This window comes from Schistocerca cancellata, chromosome 3, assembly GCF_023864275.1.
Source record: "Schistocerca cancellata isolate TAMUIC-IGC-003103 chromosome 3, iqSchCanc2.1, whole genome shotgun sequence".
NCBI classification, from domain to species: domain Eukaryota; kingdom Metazoa; phylum Arthropoda; class Insecta; order Orthoptera; family Acrididae; genus Schistocerca; species Schistocerca cancellata.
The window spans coordinates 230,921,331-230,932,924 of record NC_064628.1 but is presented as its reverse complement, the minus strand read 5'-3'; positions in this window follow the sequence as shown (position 1 = coordinate 230,932,924).

Below are 11,594 nucleotides of genomic sequence, written 5' to 3'. Positions count from 1 at the left end.
TGCAGTAGCGGTGTTTGGGCAGTTGCTTCGGTCTTCTCGTGAACAGAACGGCTTCGCACTTGTCGACGTTTACTCTAACACGCCATTTCTCCAACCAAGGCTCGGCCACTCTGAGTGCAGTCTGTAGGCGTGACGTAATGTTTGATGGTTTCCAATCTTGCGCAAGGATGGCTGTGTCATCCGCTAGATTGCCATCATTGTGTTGTGTGTGGTTGGGAGATCGTTTATGTAGAGGTTAAACAGTAGGGGCCCTAGGATGCTTCCCTGGGGTACTCCCGCGTGTATACCGTGTCGTGTTGACTGTTTTCTCTGCACGTCAGTGTTGAAACTCCTGTCTGTGAGGTATGAGTGTATTAGACGCAGCAGCCCGTCGGGGAATCCCGCGTCGCTGAGTTTGCGGATGAGGCCGTTGTGCCATAGACGGTCGAAAGCCTTTTCGATGTCCAGGAACACTGCCCCTGTAGCTTTGTTTATGTTGAAGCCATGTGTTATGTGTTCAGTGACCCGTAGGAGTTGTTGTGTTGTGGAGTGGTGATTTCTGAAGCCGAATTGCTCCGGTCTCAGGATGTCATTTGTTATGCAGTGCCTAGTGATGCGTTTGAGAATCACCTTCTCAACAATCTTACTGAGCGAGCTCAGAAGGCTGATGGGTCGGTAATTTTGTGGGAGGCTGTGGTCTTTCCCCGGCTTCCTGAACATCAGGACCTTGGCCGTCTTCCAAAAGGCGGGGAAGTGTTGGTGTTTTAGTATGGCATTCGTTATGTGTGTTAGGTACTCAGTTGCTTTATCCGTGAACTCCTGGAGGACACGGTTTTGAATGCCATCATGACCAGGGGCTTTCCTAGCAGCGGAATGCATTATAGCCCAGGAGACTTCGGCTGTGCTAGCATGTCGAATGTCGTCGCGCGATGGTTGGGCTAGAATGCGTGTAACCTCTTGGTCAGTAGCAAGTGTGAACGCTGGATCTGATGGTACCAGGTTCGGTGTGAATGACGCTGCGAGTGTTCGGGCCATTAGTTCTGCTTTCTCTTCCGCTGAGTATGCAGGTCCGTCGGGCCCTTGAAGCGTTGGGGTGTATATTTTCTCCCTGGTGAAGTGTCGGGCTAGTAGCCACACGCCAGGTCGTGTGGTGTCCAGCCCTTCGAGTTTGTGGTTCCACTGTTGTGTTCTGTGTGTTTGTATTTTATCGTGTATGATGCCCTGTAGTCTGTTAATGTGCCGTTTGAAGTACGGACGCCTGGTGCGCTACCATTGTCTCCTGAGGCGATTCCTCATTGAGATTAGGCCCAGGATTTCCTGGGGCAGGGCCGCACTGCGTTGTTGTGAGGTGCGATCAGGTATGGTGCCTGCCATTGCGTCCTGGACGGCGTTAGTGAGGGTTTCTACTGCCTCGTCAATTTGTGCTGTTTCATTAATTTCGTGTATAGGTGGGATGTGGCTATCGAGCGTTTGCTTGAACCTTGTCCAATCCGCACGCCCATAGTCCAACATCTTACGTTGTTCCATGTGCTGCAGTGTTTCCTCAATGTATAGTATTACAGGTTGGTGGTTTGAGGGCAGATCGTTTTCAACGGAAACGTTGAGTGTCGATGTAGCACTCTCACCTGACGATGGCGGCCAGTTTGACCGCGGAAATATTGTGTCATGGAGACGTTATGATCCGGCTGCACACCCGAAAATAATATTATCTATTCCAGTCAACATTGTCAAAAGCTTTCTCTAAGTCTACAAATGCTAGAAACGTATGTTTGCCTTTCCTTAATCTTTCTTCTAAGATAAGTCATAAGGTCCGTATTGTCTCACGTGTTCCAATATTTCTACGGAATCCAAACTGATCTTCCCCGAGTTTGGCTTCTACCAGTTTTTCCATTCATCTGTAAAGAATTCGTGTTAGTACTTTTTAGCTGTGACTTATTAAACTGATAGTTCAGTAATTTTCACATCTGTCAACACCTGCTTTCTTTGCGATTGAAATTATTATATTCTTCTTGAAGTCTGAGGGTATTTTGCCTGTCTCATACATCTTGCTCACCATATGGTAGAGTTTTGTCTGGGCTGGCTCTCCCAAGGCTATCAGTAGTTCTAATGGAATGTTGTCTACTCCCGGGGCCTTGTTTCAAGTTAGGTCTTTCAGTGCTCTGTCAAACTCTTCACGCAGTATCATATCTCCCGTTTCATCTTCATCTACCTCCTCTTCCATTTCCATAATATTGTTCTCAAGAATATCACCCTTGTATAGACCTACTCCTTCCACCTTTCTGCTTTCTTGCTTAGAATTGGGTTTCCATCTGAGCTCTTGATATCCATGCAAGTGATTCTCTTTTCTCCAAAGGTCTCTTTAATTTTCCTGTAGGCAGTATCTATCTTACCCCTAGTGATATACGCCTGTACATCCTTACATTTGTCCTCTAGCCATCCCTGCTTAGCCATTTTGCACTTCCTGTCGATCTCATTTTTGAGACGTTTGTATTCCTTTTTGCCTGATTCATTTACCGCATTTTTGTATTTTCTCCTCTCATCAATTAAATTCAATATCTCTTCTGTTACCCAAGGATTTCTATTAGCCCTCGTCTTTTTACCTACTTCATCCTGTGCTGCTTTCACTATTTCACCTCTCAAAGCTACTCATTCTTCTTCTACTGTATTTCTTTCCCCATTCCTGTCAATCGTTCCATAATGCTCTCCCTGAAACTCTGTACTACCTCTGCTTCTTTCAGTTTATCCAGGTCCCATCTCCTTAAATCCCACCTTTTTGCAGTTTCTTCAGTTTTAATCTACAGTTCATAACCAACAGATTGTGGTCAGAGTCCACATCTGCCTATGGAAATGTCTTACAATTCAAAACCTGGTTCCTAAATCTCTGTCTTACCATTATATAATCTATCTGCACCCTCCAGTATCTCCAGATTTCTTCCACGTATACAACCTTCTTTCATGATTCTTGAACCACGTGTTAGCTATGATTAAGTTATGCTCTGTGCAAAATTCTACCAGGTGGCTCCCTCTTTCATTCCTTACCCCCATTCCACATTCACCTACTACGTTTCCTTCTCTTCATTTTCCTACTATCGAATTCCAGTCACCAATGACCATTAAATTTTCGTCTCCCTTCACTATCTGAATAATTTCTTTTATCTCATCATACATTTCATCAATATCTTCATCATCTGCGGAGCTAGTTGGCATATAAACTTTTACTACTGTGGTAGGCGTGAGCTTCGTATCTATCTTGGCCACAATAATGCGTTCACTATGCTGTTTGTAGTAGCTTACCCGCATTCCTATCATTTTATTCATTATTAAACCTACTCCTGCATTACCCCTATTTGATTTTGTATTTATAACCCTGTATTCACTTGACCAGAAGTCTTGTTCCTCCTGCCACCGAACTTCACTAATTCACATTATATTTAACTTTAACCTATCCATTTCCCTTTTTAAATTTTCTAACCTACCTGCCCGATTAAGGGATCTGACATTCCACGTTCCGATCCGTAGAACACCACTTTTCTTTCTCCTGGTAACAACGTCCTCCTGAGTAGTTCCCGCCTGGAGATCCGAATGGTGGACTATTTTACCTCCGGAATATTGTACCCAAGGGGATGCCTTTATCATTTAACCATACAATAAAGCTACATGTCCTCGGGAAAAATTATGGCCGCAGTTTCCCCTTGCTTTCAGCCGTTCGCAGTACCAGCACAGCAAGACCGTTTTGGTTAGTCAATTATCCAGATTGTTGCCCCTGCAACTGCTGAAAAGGCTGCTGCCCCTCTTCAGGAACCACACGTACGTCTGGCCTCTCAACAGATACCCCTCCATTGTGGTTGCACCTACATTACGGCTATCTGTATCGCTGAGTCACGCAAACCTCCCCACCAACGGCAAGGTCCATGGTTCATGGGGGGAGGATTAAATAATTAAGCAATAAAATTTCAAGTGGCCCTGATGAAGTACGTGACCCAGGCACGCAAGCCTCTCCACCAACTGCAAGGTCCTTCGTTCATGGGGGAGTGGGGGGGGGGGGGGGGGGGATACATAGCGTTATAAAAAGTGACTGCCCGCTGTTATCTGCTCCGCAAGAATTAACATCAGAATGTCAGTTTTCGACAAAATAGCACAGAGCTGGCTCTTTTAACACTATCAAAAGCTTCAACAAAATCAATAAAGATTATATGTGTTTCCTGCTTTAGACTTTGGAGGTCTCTATCTACCTCAAATATTGAGAAAATGGGTTGTATATAGTGCATTCACTTCCACTAGCGTACACACAAGAATGAAATATTAGTAACATTCCTTGTATCTCAAATGGTTCGAGATATCGAAATGAGGTTTTGCCAAATTACAGCATACAAAGAGGAGAGTATTTTCCCCACAGTTAATTTGCGGGACTTCCTTATTTACTGTGATGAAGCAGAAGCTATAGTTTTTATTTTATTTTTCAAGGCAGTGCTGTAATTTTGAAGAGTCATCGACAACTAGAAGTGACGCAGTAAGGTTTTCTGTAAGCTACTGACTTTTCTGGTCGCCAGTTGCTTGTTTAATAGACTGTCCCAGAATTCCATCGCAATAGCTACTGCGTTGTGCAAATTATAATTTGTTTTGGCAAAAGAAGAAAAATTAAACCTGTCAACAAGAGAAATGTAGACGTTGCTCATAACTGAGGACACTTCTTCAAATAAGAAAATCTCAACAATTCAGACAAAAATAAATCACCAATATGACATAAGAGAAGAGAATTCATGATTATTCTCATACTAGCAAATTCTGTTTTCACAAGTTGTCGATGACTGCTTCGAAAAAACAAAATAAAAACTATAGCTTCTGCTTATATAGCTGTGGAAAAAGAAAGTTTCACATGTTAATTGTGTGGCAAAATACTCTCCTCGTCGCAAAAATCTTGGGTAATTTCCAAGAACGTTTGCCTATATAAACCGCGGGCCCCAAACGAATAGATGTAGCACGTGTGATTCTAAATCGACCACTGTGGTGGTGATGGGAGTTATGAGCAGTATTTACAGTGGTCACTAAAACAACAACTAAAATACTTGTAACTACAAAGGTACCTACCTCACTCGTCATCACCGTTGTTGTTATCAAAAAAGTCCATTTGACGTGTATACCACGGGAAGCAATCTGTTTTTGCCGTAACCTGGGTAGACTCTGCTTATGTCATGTACAAATGTGGGAAGTGTGTCACATGCGTCAACTACTACTGGCAACCGCAAGTTATGGAAATACAAACTTTGAAACAAGTAGAGTTGGTCCCTTTCTCCTGGACGCCCTTCTCTTTTAGTGGAAAATTTCACCGATTTCCACAGACGCTCGACGTTCTGCGTGTGCCCACTGCGATCATCGAAAGACACGAAATGTACGCAATCGTTCACGAACTTGTCGTTGAAACTTTCTCCTTTAATGTCTTGTAGGATTGAGAGCCGGGTAATTTCCAAGAATGATTGCCTTTCGAAGTTGGAGCGCTCCAAACGATACATATCGAAGTTGCGATAGTAAATCGATAATGGAAGTCTCGTAGCGCGTGTTACGAGTATGTTTCAAGGTGTCACTACAGAACGACAAAAGAAAAGCGTTAGAGAAGCACTCCCAAATGGAAAGGAGACGACTTACCTTAGTCGTCATCGGTGTTATTGTGTTGTGGCAGTCCGCGTGATGTATAAGCTGCAGGGACAAGTCCTTCTTTCCCATACCCAGGCTAAACTCTGCCAATATCGCATAGCAATATCAGCAGTGTGTCGTATGCGTCGACTTTCCCCTGCAAACGCAAGTTGTTAAATTACACTGGGCAACAACCAAAACGTCATGGGTTTCTCAGCTGATTTAGACTAATTTTGGTGTTCTGAGTCCGAATATCACATTGATTTTGCTCTATCAGGTCAACTTTTTGAGATACAGCCATAGGCCTACATGACCATTTTTCCCTGAAATGTAAGCCTTTTTATAGGCTTCAATATGCTAATATTAGGGGTTTTAAGGGGATTATTCAGGACATATGAAAACAAAAGAAGCCTTTAAGATTGTAACAGTTAATCATTCCAATAGATGCCTTTTTTTCTTACTATAGTATAAAATTTATTCTAATTTTTATTGTCTGACAGTCAACTGCATATTTCTATTACTATTTCAGATTGATATGGCTTCTGCGCGACGTTCATGCATGAATAATCCAGACGTTTTCTGCTACATCTGCGGAGAATACACGCTTTCAGTGGCCAGGAAGAACATCACTGGATTTGTGAAGAAGGCCTACCAGGCTTACTTTCAAGTCAAGCTGGGTGACCAAGATAAGCCCTGGGCACCGCACACGGTCTGCAAGAAGTGCGTGGAATACTTCCGGCGGTGGACGAAGGGCACGAAAACTTCACTGAAGTTTGGGATTCCAATGGTTTGGAGGGAGCCCTTTGACCATGCATCGGATTGTTACTTCTGCGCCATCAATACTACTAGCATCAACCGGAAGAATCGGCACAGCCTCCAGTACCCCGACCTTCCATCTGCCCGCCGTCCAGTTGCTCACTGCGAAGAAATTCCTGTACCAGCGTTCACAGAGCTTCCTAACATCGACGACGAGGCCACCACTGCAGACGAGGGAGGATATATAGCAGACGAGGAGTATGAAGCACAAGATGGTCGGCAGCTCTTTTCACAATGTGAGCTTAATGATCTTGTTCGGGATCTCAGCTTGTCGAAGACTTCATCCGAGCTGTTGGCCTCCAGACTCAAAGAGAAAAATCTACTTGGCGAGGACGCGCGTATCACTTTCTTTCGTAGAAGGCATGAGGACTACATGGGCTACTTCTTCCAGGAGGAAGACCTAGTGTACTGCCGAGATGTCGCCGGTCTTCTTGTTAAACTCGGGGCTCCTACATACGATCCGAGAGATTGGCGACTCTTTATTGACAGCTGCAAGCGCTCTTTGAAGTGTGTGCTCCTCCACAACGGGAACGAGTTCGCCTCAATCCCTCTTGCTCACTCCACAACTCTCGTAGAGAAATATGAAGCAGTGAAGTACGTGCTCGACAAAATCCAATATGAGCAGCACCAATGGATCATCTGCGTCGACTTCAAGATGGTGAACTTTCTACTTGGTCAGCAGTCCGGGTTCACGAAATACCCATGCTTTATATGTATGTGGGACAGTCGAGACAGAGCCCAGCACTATGTAAAGAAAGTGTGGCCGCCACGAGAGCAGTTAGTACCTGGTGCGAGAAACATCATAAACGAACCTCTTGTTGACCGGGAGAAGATATTGATCCCACCGCTACACATGAAGCTTGGGTTAATGAAACAGTTCACGCGTGCTCTGGACAAGGATGGGAGGTGCTTCCACTACCTGTGCCGAGCCTTTCCGCGACTGACTATTGAGAAGCTGAAGGCCGGCATTTTCGATGGGCCACAGATACGGCAGCTCATAAAGGACACAGAGTTCGAAAACTCCATGAACACGTTAGAGTGCGCCGCGTGGAAATCGTTTGTGCAGGTGGTGAACAACTTCCTGGGGAACACGAAGGCAGCAAACCACGCCAGACTCATCAGCAGCATGATAGAGGCCTTTCAAAAGCCCGGGTGTTTGATGAGTATAAAGATGCACTTCCTGTACTCACACATGGAGAAGTTTCCTGAAAACCTTGGGGCGATGAGCGACGAGCAGGGAGAAAGGTTCCATCAGGACATGCGCCAAATGGAGGATAGGTACCAGGGGAGGTGGGACGCAGTCATGATGGCGGACTACTGCTGGATGCTGAAGAGGGACAACCCAGCAGCTGCTCACAAACGGGAATCGAAGAAACGCCGATTCATGCCGTGAACTCTGAACTTTTGTGTCACGTAACGCTCATTGTTATACTAATATTATGATAAATATGCTTATTTAATTTGATGGAGTAAATAAAAACTTAATGAATTTGCATACGTTGACTTTTATTTCTTGAGGAAAACGGAAAAATTCTTCCGGGGTTTCTCAGCAGATGATACAAAGAAATTTGTTTTTTTACGAAAAATCGATTTTTAAAAATTTATGTAGCAAAAAATCCTGACCTGATAGAACAAAACCAAGGTCATTTTCGGACTCAGGGCATCAAAATTAGTCTAATTCAGCGGGAAAACCCTAGACTTTTTTTAAAAAATCTTTTTTTGTTGCCCAGTGTTATAGGTATTGGAACAATACAGTTCGTCCCTCTGTCCTGGACGTCCTTCTCTTTTAATGGTTGACTTGACAGACTTCCAGAGGCGTTCTATGTTCTGGGTATGGACACTGGCGTCATCTGAAGAGACAAACTCGACAAGAGTGGTTCACAAATTCGTGCTCGAAGCCTTCAGCTTTGAGACTCTGGTATGACTGAAACCCGTCGGTGATGACTTTTGTTCTTGGCAGTATGAAATGCTTTATAAGACCCACTAGAGTGACCTTGTCTCGCGACAATACCCAGACAACGAAACACTTGCGTGACTCCCTTTCTATCCCACCAAAAACCCAAATATGATGAACTTCAGTTTTAGAAGGTCGTCCTCTGTGATTATTTCGTCTAGCAATGTGAGACTCGTCTACTTCCACTATTTTATTCGGTCCACCAATTGGCACACTGTCATTTGTCACTATGACGTGCACACTTCTCGGCAAAACCCGAAGTAATCAAAGACGGTATTCGGCGATAGCTCAGTTTCTGATGCTGTGGCTTGCAGATTATAATCACGAATCCAGCACGACCCAAGAATTACACTCGTCTGAATCGATAATTTAGAGGACTCGAACCACGTATTTTTCCTGATGCTGGTTCGCTTTGCACAAAGTCCGCAATGAAATTGCAACGTATTGGAATTTGCGCAGCTGAATAAGTATTAAGGAGGAAAAAAGGACATCTTACTAATAACTATATTTGCACATTCAAGAACAAACAAAATTACAGCGACCACAACAGAATAATTAGCGCACACAAGAGTGTTAGACAATGCCAAAGAGGTCTATTTTACACAGTGCACTTTGCGCCATCACACACGAAATATATTGTTCACACAATTCCAACACCCCTCCTTGAACTTATATTTTGTGTGTTGCTTCCACAAGATAAACCAAATAGTCCCACAATCTTCTCAAACTTCTCCCTTTCCAACGGTTTGGTCAGAAGGTCAGCTAACATGTCTTCTGTACGCAGATAGTCCACGGCAATGTTCTGTCGCTCTACGTGGTCCCGAATGAAATGGTGCCGTATATCAATATGCTTTGTCCTAGCACTAGTAACATCATTTTTAGCTAGGTTTATGGCTCCCTTATTGTCACAGAAGATGGTTGTAGGTTCCTCAATTAAATTGGGTTCTATGTCACTTATTAATGTTCGTAGCCATAATGCTTCCTGTGTGGTGTAAGATAGTGCCATATACTCGGCCTCTACGGTGCTCAATGCAACAGTTTTTTGCTTTTGACAGGACCATGATGTGAGGCCCCCCATTAATATAAAACAGCAGCCAGTGGTGGAGTATCTGTCTCCCAATTCACTCCCCCAGTCCGCATCGCTATATCCCTCTAGTTTTGCGTTACCATCTCTATGGTATTTTAACTCATAGTTTGAGGTTCCTCTTAGGTATCGGAATATCCTCTTTACAGCTTTACAGTGCTTTTCCTTTGGGTCTCTGCAATATCTGCTCACTGCATTGGTGGCAAAAGCAATGTCGGGTCGTCACGTTTGAGACAAATATAACTCCCTACTGCTTCTAAATAAGGAACATTCTTGTCACATTCCACATCAGTCTCATTTACACTTAACTTCACGCCTACTTCCATTGGAGTACTTATGGGTTTGCAATCACTCATGCCAAATTTCTTTAATATTTTTTCCGTGTATGATGATTGACTTATGCTCAATTCTTGTCTTTCTTCATCCTTAGTAATCTGCATACCTAAATAACGTTTGACTTCTCCCAAATCATGCACCTTAAACTTAGTTTGCAGCTGTTTCTTGTAAATTCTCATTTGGCCTTCACTTTCAGTCAGGATAAAGAAATCGTCCACCCATATTGCCATTATTATTATTTCTTCTTTTTTCCCTGTGTAGTAAATGCTGGGATCTGCCTTCATATTTATTAGAGTTTCATGTAGACATCGATTCCAGCAACGTCCTCTTTGTTTAAGTCCATAAATACTTTTTCTCAAACGCCAAATCTTTTTACTTTCTGACCTGGTTTTTATGGCTATAGAACTATAGTAGTGTGGTGAACCCATGTCCTGTGTCAACTAAAATGTAAATAGTGTAACCAGTATGTTTGAACATGAAAAACTATACGGTATTATTTCGCAGAACCTTGTTATTTCCGTGCGTAATTTACACCATAGCAGCTGATTATCAGTGTACTGGATGCATAGAGTGGCATCACTATGTAGCAGACAGATTCCCCCTCTTACACCCCTTCTCAATGGGGTGACAAAGTTCTCCTTCCTGCTTGCTCTCCATCTCTCATTCCACCACTGTTGAAGCTTAACTTAGCACCGAGAACTTACATTGATTTCTGTTGATATCTAAGGAGCGGAAGTATGGTGTCTGAGACCACTAAAACCTGAAGCAAAAGAACCATGGCGTAAGCAGTGTCGTCATTGCTTGAAAGCTTTTAAAACTTATGGGTTTAGTGTGTTTCAGAGTTTCATTGGTAGCGATGTGATAACAGTATTCCTAATAGATAAGTTGGACTTATTTCCAAGGGTGTCCAGGGTCACTTGTTAGTTTGCATGAGGGTTAAGCGATGAATAGAGAATGTAGAAGTTTCAAAAAGTTTCATCACACTGACAACAAGAAGGGAATTACAGTAATTAGCAAGACTGAGATTGTATTGATTGTGCAATTCAACTAGAATGATATTTAAAGGTAAGTTTCATTATTTATATTTTGGAAGAGTGAAGCATTAGTACCAAGCAGAAAAATTAAAAATGTCCCTCTTTAAAAAAAACCCTGGCTGAAAAGTGGGAAACTACCCGCCTCAACAAAAATTTTGACATGCGAACATATTTACACTCTTTTAACACATAATATTCAAAACCCCTTTATCCAGTCTCTCTTTGTAGTTACACCTTCACACTCAGCATCTCCCCTTCATTGCCACAATCTGTAAATGTCTCCCACCAACTGCCTACTTTTTCTCCCACTGATTTACAACATAGCCAACTGGCGCTGTTTCCTGTCTCATATACACAGTCTCACTTGGTCTTTCTTTCCCACTGCCACTGTTTCCACAATACCTTGACAGCTCAAAATTCCTGGGTGGTCCAGTTTAATTTTCCCATACACCAATGTGTTTCAAATTGCACTCCAAACTGCATCCTTCCTTATACCTACATTAAAGTTCACCAGTGTGGGAGGGTCCAGACCCCACAAGCCTATGTATGGTCTGCTTCCATCTGTATTTTTCATTTAGACTGCCTCCTCTCTCTTTTGCTCCCAGAGGTTCTATCTCCATACAACACTCTTCCTCTCTTACTACCACTGACCATACTCTCATTGACTATCGATTTCTCCTCTCTCTTTGGCTTCCATGGCTATTGCTTCACCCATCTTTCTTTCTCTTTCATTGCCACATTCTCTCTTCCACCATCACTG